This window comes from Argiope bruennichi, chromosome 7 (genome assembly GCF_947563725.1).
Source record: "Argiope bruennichi chromosome 7, qqArgBrue1.1, whole genome shotgun sequence".
Taxonomy (NCBI): domain Eukaryota; kingdom Metazoa; phylum Arthropoda; class Arachnida; order Araneae; family Araneidae; genus Argiope; species Argiope bruennichi.
This window is the reverse complement of record NC_079157.1, coordinates 25,116,902-25,125,408: the sequence shown is the minus strand read 5'-3', so window position 1 is coordinate 25,125,408 and position 8,507 is coordinate 25,116,902.

The window sequence follows — 8,507 nt, the reverse complement described above, 5'->3', positions numbered from 1 at the left end:
AATCTTCTATTAGGAACATTTGGTCAAATCTTTTGTATTTAGCAATCTCCTAATATAAAAAGTTAACACATTTAATGTATTTGATGCATTTTTAAGGTTCTATAACTTAATACGTAATGTAAAATTTAATGCTTTTTTTCCTATTATTTTTCTGTACTAACATGTATTTTCTTTAGACGACTCTTGATTGTTTCCAAGGGTCCAATCTCATCAAATGTATTTTGTTTCTTCATACTAGGTGTAGTTGCTTCTCGGTGACCCCATGGATTTTCCCGCATGGTCTCTGGTTAGGTAAGGGGTATGGCACAGTTTACAATAATAGCATTCCTGTAATAGCTCTTAAGGTATCGTGGTATATTTCATGTGATGTGGGTATCGTGACTTTATTTGTAGAGATAAAAAACCGAAACTGGCAGTATAATGATATGTTGATATTGTCCGGCTATATGTATTGATTATAAAAGTCTCCAAGTGTCATTGCTGGACATGCACCATTCCATAATAGCATGGTGTTATAATTGTTACATATGTTTTGTACATATGTTTCGAATACACAAGTTTGACAGTTTTTAGTTTCATACACTGTACTTACCTAGTTGGTTGGATATTAATCTATTGTTAGGTATGCAATCACTTGTATGTGGAAATCTGTTTCCTTGTAATTTTTAAATCAAAATACACATTTTTATTCTATAGAACTGACTTATTTAAAATTTAAGTAAGCTGAGTAAATAGAAATGGTTCTATTATAATTAAAAAGTAGAAACTGAAAACTAGTTTAAAGTTGCAAATGATCCATCAGAGACCAGAAAATGTGTGATCCATTCTTGCACTTATAAATTAAGCTTAAACAGTTTTGGAATTTCTTATAGGTTAGAGGAAATAAACAGCTGATAGGTTAATAATAGACGTTATTTCCATATTATTAATCATCTACATTTTAACTGTAAATTTGTGTACCTAATTCTATTTAGCAAACTCTTTTTTTGCTGTTGTTCTTATCGAGTACACTACTATTCGGACGCCGGACACTCAGAACTTCTCTAAACGGATTTTATTCAATATTTTATGTCAACAAATTGGTGAAAAGACCACTTATTTAAGTTCAAATGCTTTTAAGCTTAGCTTTATTAGCTCAAATGCTTTTAACCATCGTGATCACAGATAGACAGACAGACATCGTTCCAAAAATATGTGTTTAAAACACCGAGTGTTGTTAAAATCTCGAGTTCAAATCCTTTGACGATTAGAATACGTTCTAGTTTTATGTCTTTGTATACGTAAAAATAAAAATGAGCGTCAGCTAATCTTCCATTTCCAATTTTCAATTAAAGCAAAGCACCAGATGAATCTGTATAAACATTATAAAAACAGAAGTTTAAAGGGGGAAAGTTAGCCATGAATGTTATGTTTTAAAAAAAGGAATTATTTAAGTTCTAGAAAATGTCAAATACTAATCAGATGCATAAAAAACCATTTTAAAGATGAATAATTATAATGGAAACTATAGAGAAATCTTCAAGCTGAAAAACTGTTGATTTCTTAATGGCACCATTATCCAAATGAGTAATAATTCAACGTATTGGCAAAGAACATTTCAAAAAAGAAAAAAAACTTTAATGAGGATATGTATAAACTACAATAAAAAATTGCAATTTATATAAAAGACTTTTTGCCAAATTAATATGGGCTTTTAAATAAATACAAATGATAAAACTTTTTAAATCGTTCTTTTTATATTCTTGGATAAAGTTATTGCTTTCATCAGAATTATTTCGAACTAAAAATGATAATTTCATTTATTTCATAGCAGAAAAATGCGTGTTAAAGTAGATTAAGCATCAGAAAATTCAGCACATTAACTAAATATTTTTCCAATATGTTAAGACTCTTTCATGTGAATTTTAGTCTTTTCAATACATGAACTTCATATTAAGTAATATAAAATGACAGTTTTAACTCATTTCTGAACCGAAATAAGTTGCAGAAAATGACGGTCTATAAATGGGATTCTTGACTGTCGATTTTATGTATTCGACTGTGGTTAGACTGTATTCTATGTTATAGATTCTTTCCGAGAGATTCCTATAGGTTGGATTCCTTAAGGTGATTCTATATGTATAAACTTATACTATGCGGTAGATTCTATATGACAGATTCCTATAGGTTGGATTCCTTAAAATGATTCTATATGGATAGACTGTATTCTATGTTGTAGATTCTTTACGACAGATTCCTATAGGTTGGATTCCTTAAAATGATTCTATATGGATAGACTGTATTCTATGTTGTAGATTCTTTACGACAGATTCCTATAGGTTGGATTCATTAAGGTGATTCTATATGGATAAACTGTATTCTATGTTGTAGATTCTTTACAACAGATTCCTATAGGTTGGATTCATTAAGGTGATTCTATATGGATAGACTGTATTCTATGTTGTAGATTCTTTACGACAGATTCCTATAGGTTGGATTCCTTAAAATGATTCTATATGGATAGACTGTATTCTATGTTGTAGATTCTTTACGACAGATTCCTATAGGTTGGATTCATTAAGGTGATTCTATATGGATAGACTGTATTCTATGTTGTAGATTCTTTACGACAGATTCCTATAGGTTGGATTCCTTAAAATGATTCTATATGGATAGACTGTATTCTATGTTGTAGATTCTTTACGACAGATTCCTATAGGTTGGATTCATTAAGGTGATTCTATATGGATAGACTGTATTCTATGTTGTAGATTCTTTACAACAGATTCCTATAGGTTGGATTCATTAAGGTGATTCTATATGGATAGACTGTATTCTATGTTGTAGATTCTTTACGACAGATTCCTATAGGTTGGATTCCTTAAAATGATTCTATATGGATAGACTGTATTCTATGTTGTAGATTCTTTACGACAGATTCCTATAGGTTGGATTCATTAAGGTGATTCTATATGGATAGACTGTATTCTATGTTGTAGATTCTTTACAACAGATTCCTATAGGTTGGATTCATTAAGGTGATTCTATATGGATAGACTGTATTCTATGTTGTAGATTCTTTACGACAGATTCCTATAGGTTGGATTCCTTAAAATGATTCTATATGGATAGACTGTATTCTATGTTGTAGATTCTTTACGACAGATTCCTATAGGTTGGATTCATTAAGGTGATTCTATATGGATAGACTGTATTCTATGTTGTAGATTCTTTACAACAGATTCCTATAGGTTGGATTCATTAAGGTGATTCTATATGGATAGACTGTATTCTATGTTGTAGATTCTTTACGACAGATTCCTATAGGTTGGATTCCTTAAAATGATTCTATATGGATAGACTGTATTCTATGTTGTAGATTCTTTACGACAGATTCCTATAGGTTGGATTCATTAAGGTGATTCTATATGGATAGACTGTATTCTATGTTGTAGATTCTTTACGACAGATTCCTATAGGTTGGATTCCTTAAAATGATTCTATATGGATAGACTGTATTCTATGTTGTAGATTCTTTACAACAGATTCCTATAGGTTGGATTCATTAAGGTGATTCTATATGGATAGACTGTATTCTATGTTGTAGATTCTTTACGACAGATTCCTATAGGTTGGATTCCTTAAAATGATTCTATATGGATAGACTGTATTCTATGTTGTAGATTCTTTACAACAGATTCCTATAGGTTGGATTCATTAAGGTGATTCTATATGGATAGACTGTATTCTATGTTGTAGATTCTTTACGACAGATTCCTATAGGTTGGATTCCTTAAAATGATTCTATATGGATAGACTGTATTCTATGTTGTAGATTCTTTACGACAGATTCCTATAGGTTGGATTCCTTAAAATGATTCTATATGGATAGACTGTATTCTATGTTGTAGATTCTTTACGACAGATTCCTATAGGTTGGATTCCTTAAAATGATTCTATATGGATAGACTGTATTCTATGTTGTAGATTCTTTACAACAGATTCCTATAGGTTGGATTCATTAAGGTGATTCTATATGGATAGACTGTATTCTATGTTGTAGATTCTTTACGACAGATTCCTATAGGTTGGATTCCTTAAAATGATTCTATATGGATAGACTGTATTCTATGTTGTAGATTCTTTACAACAGATTCCTATAGGTTGGATTCATTAAGGTGATTCTATATGGATAGACTGTATTCTATGTTGTAGATTCTTTACGACAGATTCCTATAGGTTGGATTCCTTAAAATGATTCTATATGGATAGACTGTATTCTATGTTGTAGATTCTTTACGACAGATTCCTATAGGTTGGATTCCTTAAAATGATTCTATATGGATAGACTGTATTCTATGTTGTAGATTCTTTACGACAGATTCCTATAGGTTGGATTCCTTAAAATGATTCTATATGGATAGACTGTATTCTATGTTGTAGATTCTTTACAACAGATTCCTATAGGTTGGATTCATTAAGGTGATTCTATATGGATAGACTGTATTCTATGTTGTAGATTCTTTACGACAGATTCCTATAGGTTGGATTCCTTAAAATGATTCTATATGGATAGACTGTATTCTATGTTGTAGATTCTTTACAACAGATTCCTATAGGTTGGATTCATTAAGGTGATTCTATATGGATAGACTGTATTCTATGTTGTAGATTCTTTACGACAGATTCCTATAGGTTGGATTCCTTAAAATGATTCTATATGGATAGACTGTATTCTATGTTGTAGATTCTTTACGACAGATTCCTATAGGTTGGATTCATTAAGGTGATTCTATATGGATAGACTGTATTCTATGTTGTAGATTCTTTACGACAGATTCCTATAGGTGTGATTCATTAAGGTTATTCTATATGGATAAACCGTATTCTATGTGGTATATTCTATATGACAGATTCCAATAAGTTGGATTCTTTAAAGTGATTCTATATGGATAAACTGTATTCTATGTGGTAGATTCTTTAAGACATATCCCTATTGGTTGGATTCATTAAGGTGATTCTATATGGATAGATGGTTTTAAATTGGGTTATATACTGCAGTTTTTATATGGCTAGATATCGATAAATTGAATAAAATACGTTTGAAACTATATGGATAGACGTCTTTAAATTGAACTATATTCGGTACATTTTATATGGCTAAATATATATAAGTTGAATACAATAAGGTCTAATCAATATGGATAGATATGTATGGATTAGATTCTATATGGATAGATATCTATCGATTGGATTCTATATTGATAGTTATCTATTGATTGGATTCTTTATGGATAGATGACTATAAATTACATTCCATGCAGTTAAATACATGTGTTTGAAATTCTACAAGTCCATAGGTTGTATTCTATATGGAAAGATGTGTATCCTATACGGTCGATTCTATATGGATAGATGTCTGTAGATTGGAGTCATGTGATATGCATTTCTCACAAATCGTTTAAAATGCATTACAGGACAGACCATTGAATATAAGGTCTGTAGAATTTATCTTCGTGAAAAATAAGTTTTCATCAAGATATGTTTTCAATATTTTAATTATATTTTTAATTAAATTTAATAGAAATAATGCGTTTTTATCAAGATATGTTTTTTAATATTTTAATTACATTTTTAATTATATTTAATAGAAATATTAACACTTTTTAAATAAGACATTAATGCAAAAAACTCATTCTAATAACATTAAAATTCAAACGATTAGTATTTAAATTATATTAATATTGTTTTTGGACTGTTTATACTTTTTATAAGTATTGTTTTATTTCATAATACTTTTCGTTGTGTTAGCTGTTGCATTTGTATTCAATTGAATTATAATGTTATTAACAGCATTCTTTGAATACAGTTTATTGTTGTTACAATTAAAAAATATAAATATAGAAAAGGAAGACCTTTAACATTATCTTTCGGAAAAAAGTTTGAATTTCTTTAAAAAAAATTTGAGTACGATCAACCGATTTATAATAGTCTGGATATTTTTTATCTTTTTTATTTTAATCATTATTTAAATATTTTTTTGTTGTTTAATGTAATGAAATAGACAAGTATATAATCAAAAATAAAAATAAATAAATGAAAATTTTGTAATAAAAAAATAAATAGAAATTAATCTTTTTATTCACGATGCGTTTAATAAATTATTTAAAAAATCCCATTTCATATTTCAGAAATTTCAGAATGTAAAAATACCTCCTATTAAAGATTTATATAAAATCCTCTGAGGAAGATAACGATTTATCTATTTAATAAGATTTCTTGCAGTACATCTTTGTTATAGAAGAAAATGAAATTTCGAAAAATATTAGAGTGTATATATTTAAATAATTGATTCATTGTAAACAAGGTTAATATACATGAGTTGTAAAAAAGCAAGAATCATCTTTATAAAATCTTTAAATAATAGTAATTATTATAATCTTTTAAATAATAAAAATATCAATAAAAAGAAAAGTACAAGCTTCATGCATCTTTAACAATTTTAAAAATATTAATTTGCTGAAAACGATTTAAAAAAAACAAAAAAAAAAATCTTTCTTTCATTTTTTTTCAGACGATTTGAAAAAGAGGAAAATGTTGGAGATATAAAATTTAAAAGCGCTCTATATTTTTAAGAGACGATTGGTTTGTTTTAAATTAATTTTAGTAATTCAAAGAAACTTTAAAGGTAATATAAATTTTAAAAATTATATATTCGGATCTAATTTCAAATTCCTTAATTTTTGGACAAATTCTTTTATTTCAGACACAAAATTCCTAAAATCGTTCGTAATACTTTGTTGATAATATTATTCCAAATTATGCCGTTAAAATATTGAAAATTATAAATTTATGAAATACTAATATGATTTATAAGCATTGAATAACTCCTCTAATTTTTTGGGAAGATAATAAAGAATTCAATTATGAATTATCTCTAAAAGTAGAATTTTATTTAGCTGCTGAATAGAATTTTTCAAAAATTTTTTAATTTTGATCTTTTGTCTATTTTTTTTATTTGTATCATTTGTTAGTATTGATACTGAATCTTCTTTTATTAACTTTTACAACATTTGATAGTCAATTTCTCATTAAATAAATTAATTTATTTCAATTAATATTAAACTGTCCATTAAATATAAAAAAATTGAAATATTGGATTAAGATTTAGAATGCATACTCATACAATATTTCAAAATTTCCTCATGTCAAAAATTGATTAAAAATCATCCATAAAATTCTATATACTCAAGCATTAAAAATAACAAGTAAAAAAAACTGTTCAAAGTAGGCGACTACGTTAAATGTCCAATTTTTGTGAAAGTGGGATTTTTTAACTTAATATTTTTAATGTTTAAACAGATTTCTTTCTGAAACAATTAGAATTTTGGTTCTAAGTCTATTTTTCATGTAATTATACTGTTTTTCATATCTTCATGTACATAAGTTTTAATACCATTTTACATCTTTATTGCCTTTTTCTCAAATTCTGAAAATTGATAACATTTTCTTACGAAAAACCTCATAAATTAAAAATCTAAAGTATATTTTTTTTGTTCAAATTTGATATAATAATTTCTCAATATTTCTTCAGTTCTTGAACTGTAGAATGAATGCTTCAGTCATTTAGAAATATTTTATAGCTGTTTTGCGAAAACAATTGAAAATTTTACCTTGTTTACAAGTTTAACTCCAATGTTTAAAGAAAGAATAGAAATATATCTTATTTTTTTAGTTCAAGAACTAAGTAAAATGTTACATAAGATATTTGCAAAATTTTAATCAATCATTTGATAAAAACTTTAAATTAATTTTTTTTCTTAATATGTCTTTTGAACCAAATATGCCATTTTTTTCAATTAAAAAGGTTTTTCCACTTAATATTATTACACATTTATATTACACAATTATACATTAGTATATTATGGCTTCATATATGTTATTAAAATATTTTTTTATGCAAAGATTCAACAAATATAACTATTTTCGAAAAATTTTCGAAGAATTCATCCTGAACAATGTTGAATACCTTAAAAATAACAATAAAAAATTGTTTATTTTAGTACTCCTTTGCTTTAATCAGGGAAATTATTTTTAATAATTAAAACAATAATCATCAATCATTTCTTCTTATCATCCATTATTACGTTATGTTGGTAAACGGAAGTGATGATATGCATTTAATTAAATAGCAGTAATAAGAATAAAACGCTTATCATTAGAGGAAAATTTGCTCTAAAAAGGACCTCCTGACCCTGTTGTCATATATTATCAATCTTTTATTTCAAGATATATCTTTGAGATTAAATTTAAAACTATGCTGTCCTCATCCATCAAACATGATTAAGCAGTTGACCCGGGCAATCTTTTCCACGTCTCCCTTCAAAAATTTGTTTAGTCTTTTGTTCGTTTGTTGGAATTAAATTCCCAGCGAAGTGAATACAGATACTGGTAGATACAGTTTCATTATGTGATGTCATTTAAAAATTATTGGGTATTTTTTATGCAATATTTGATGTCGTAATGTA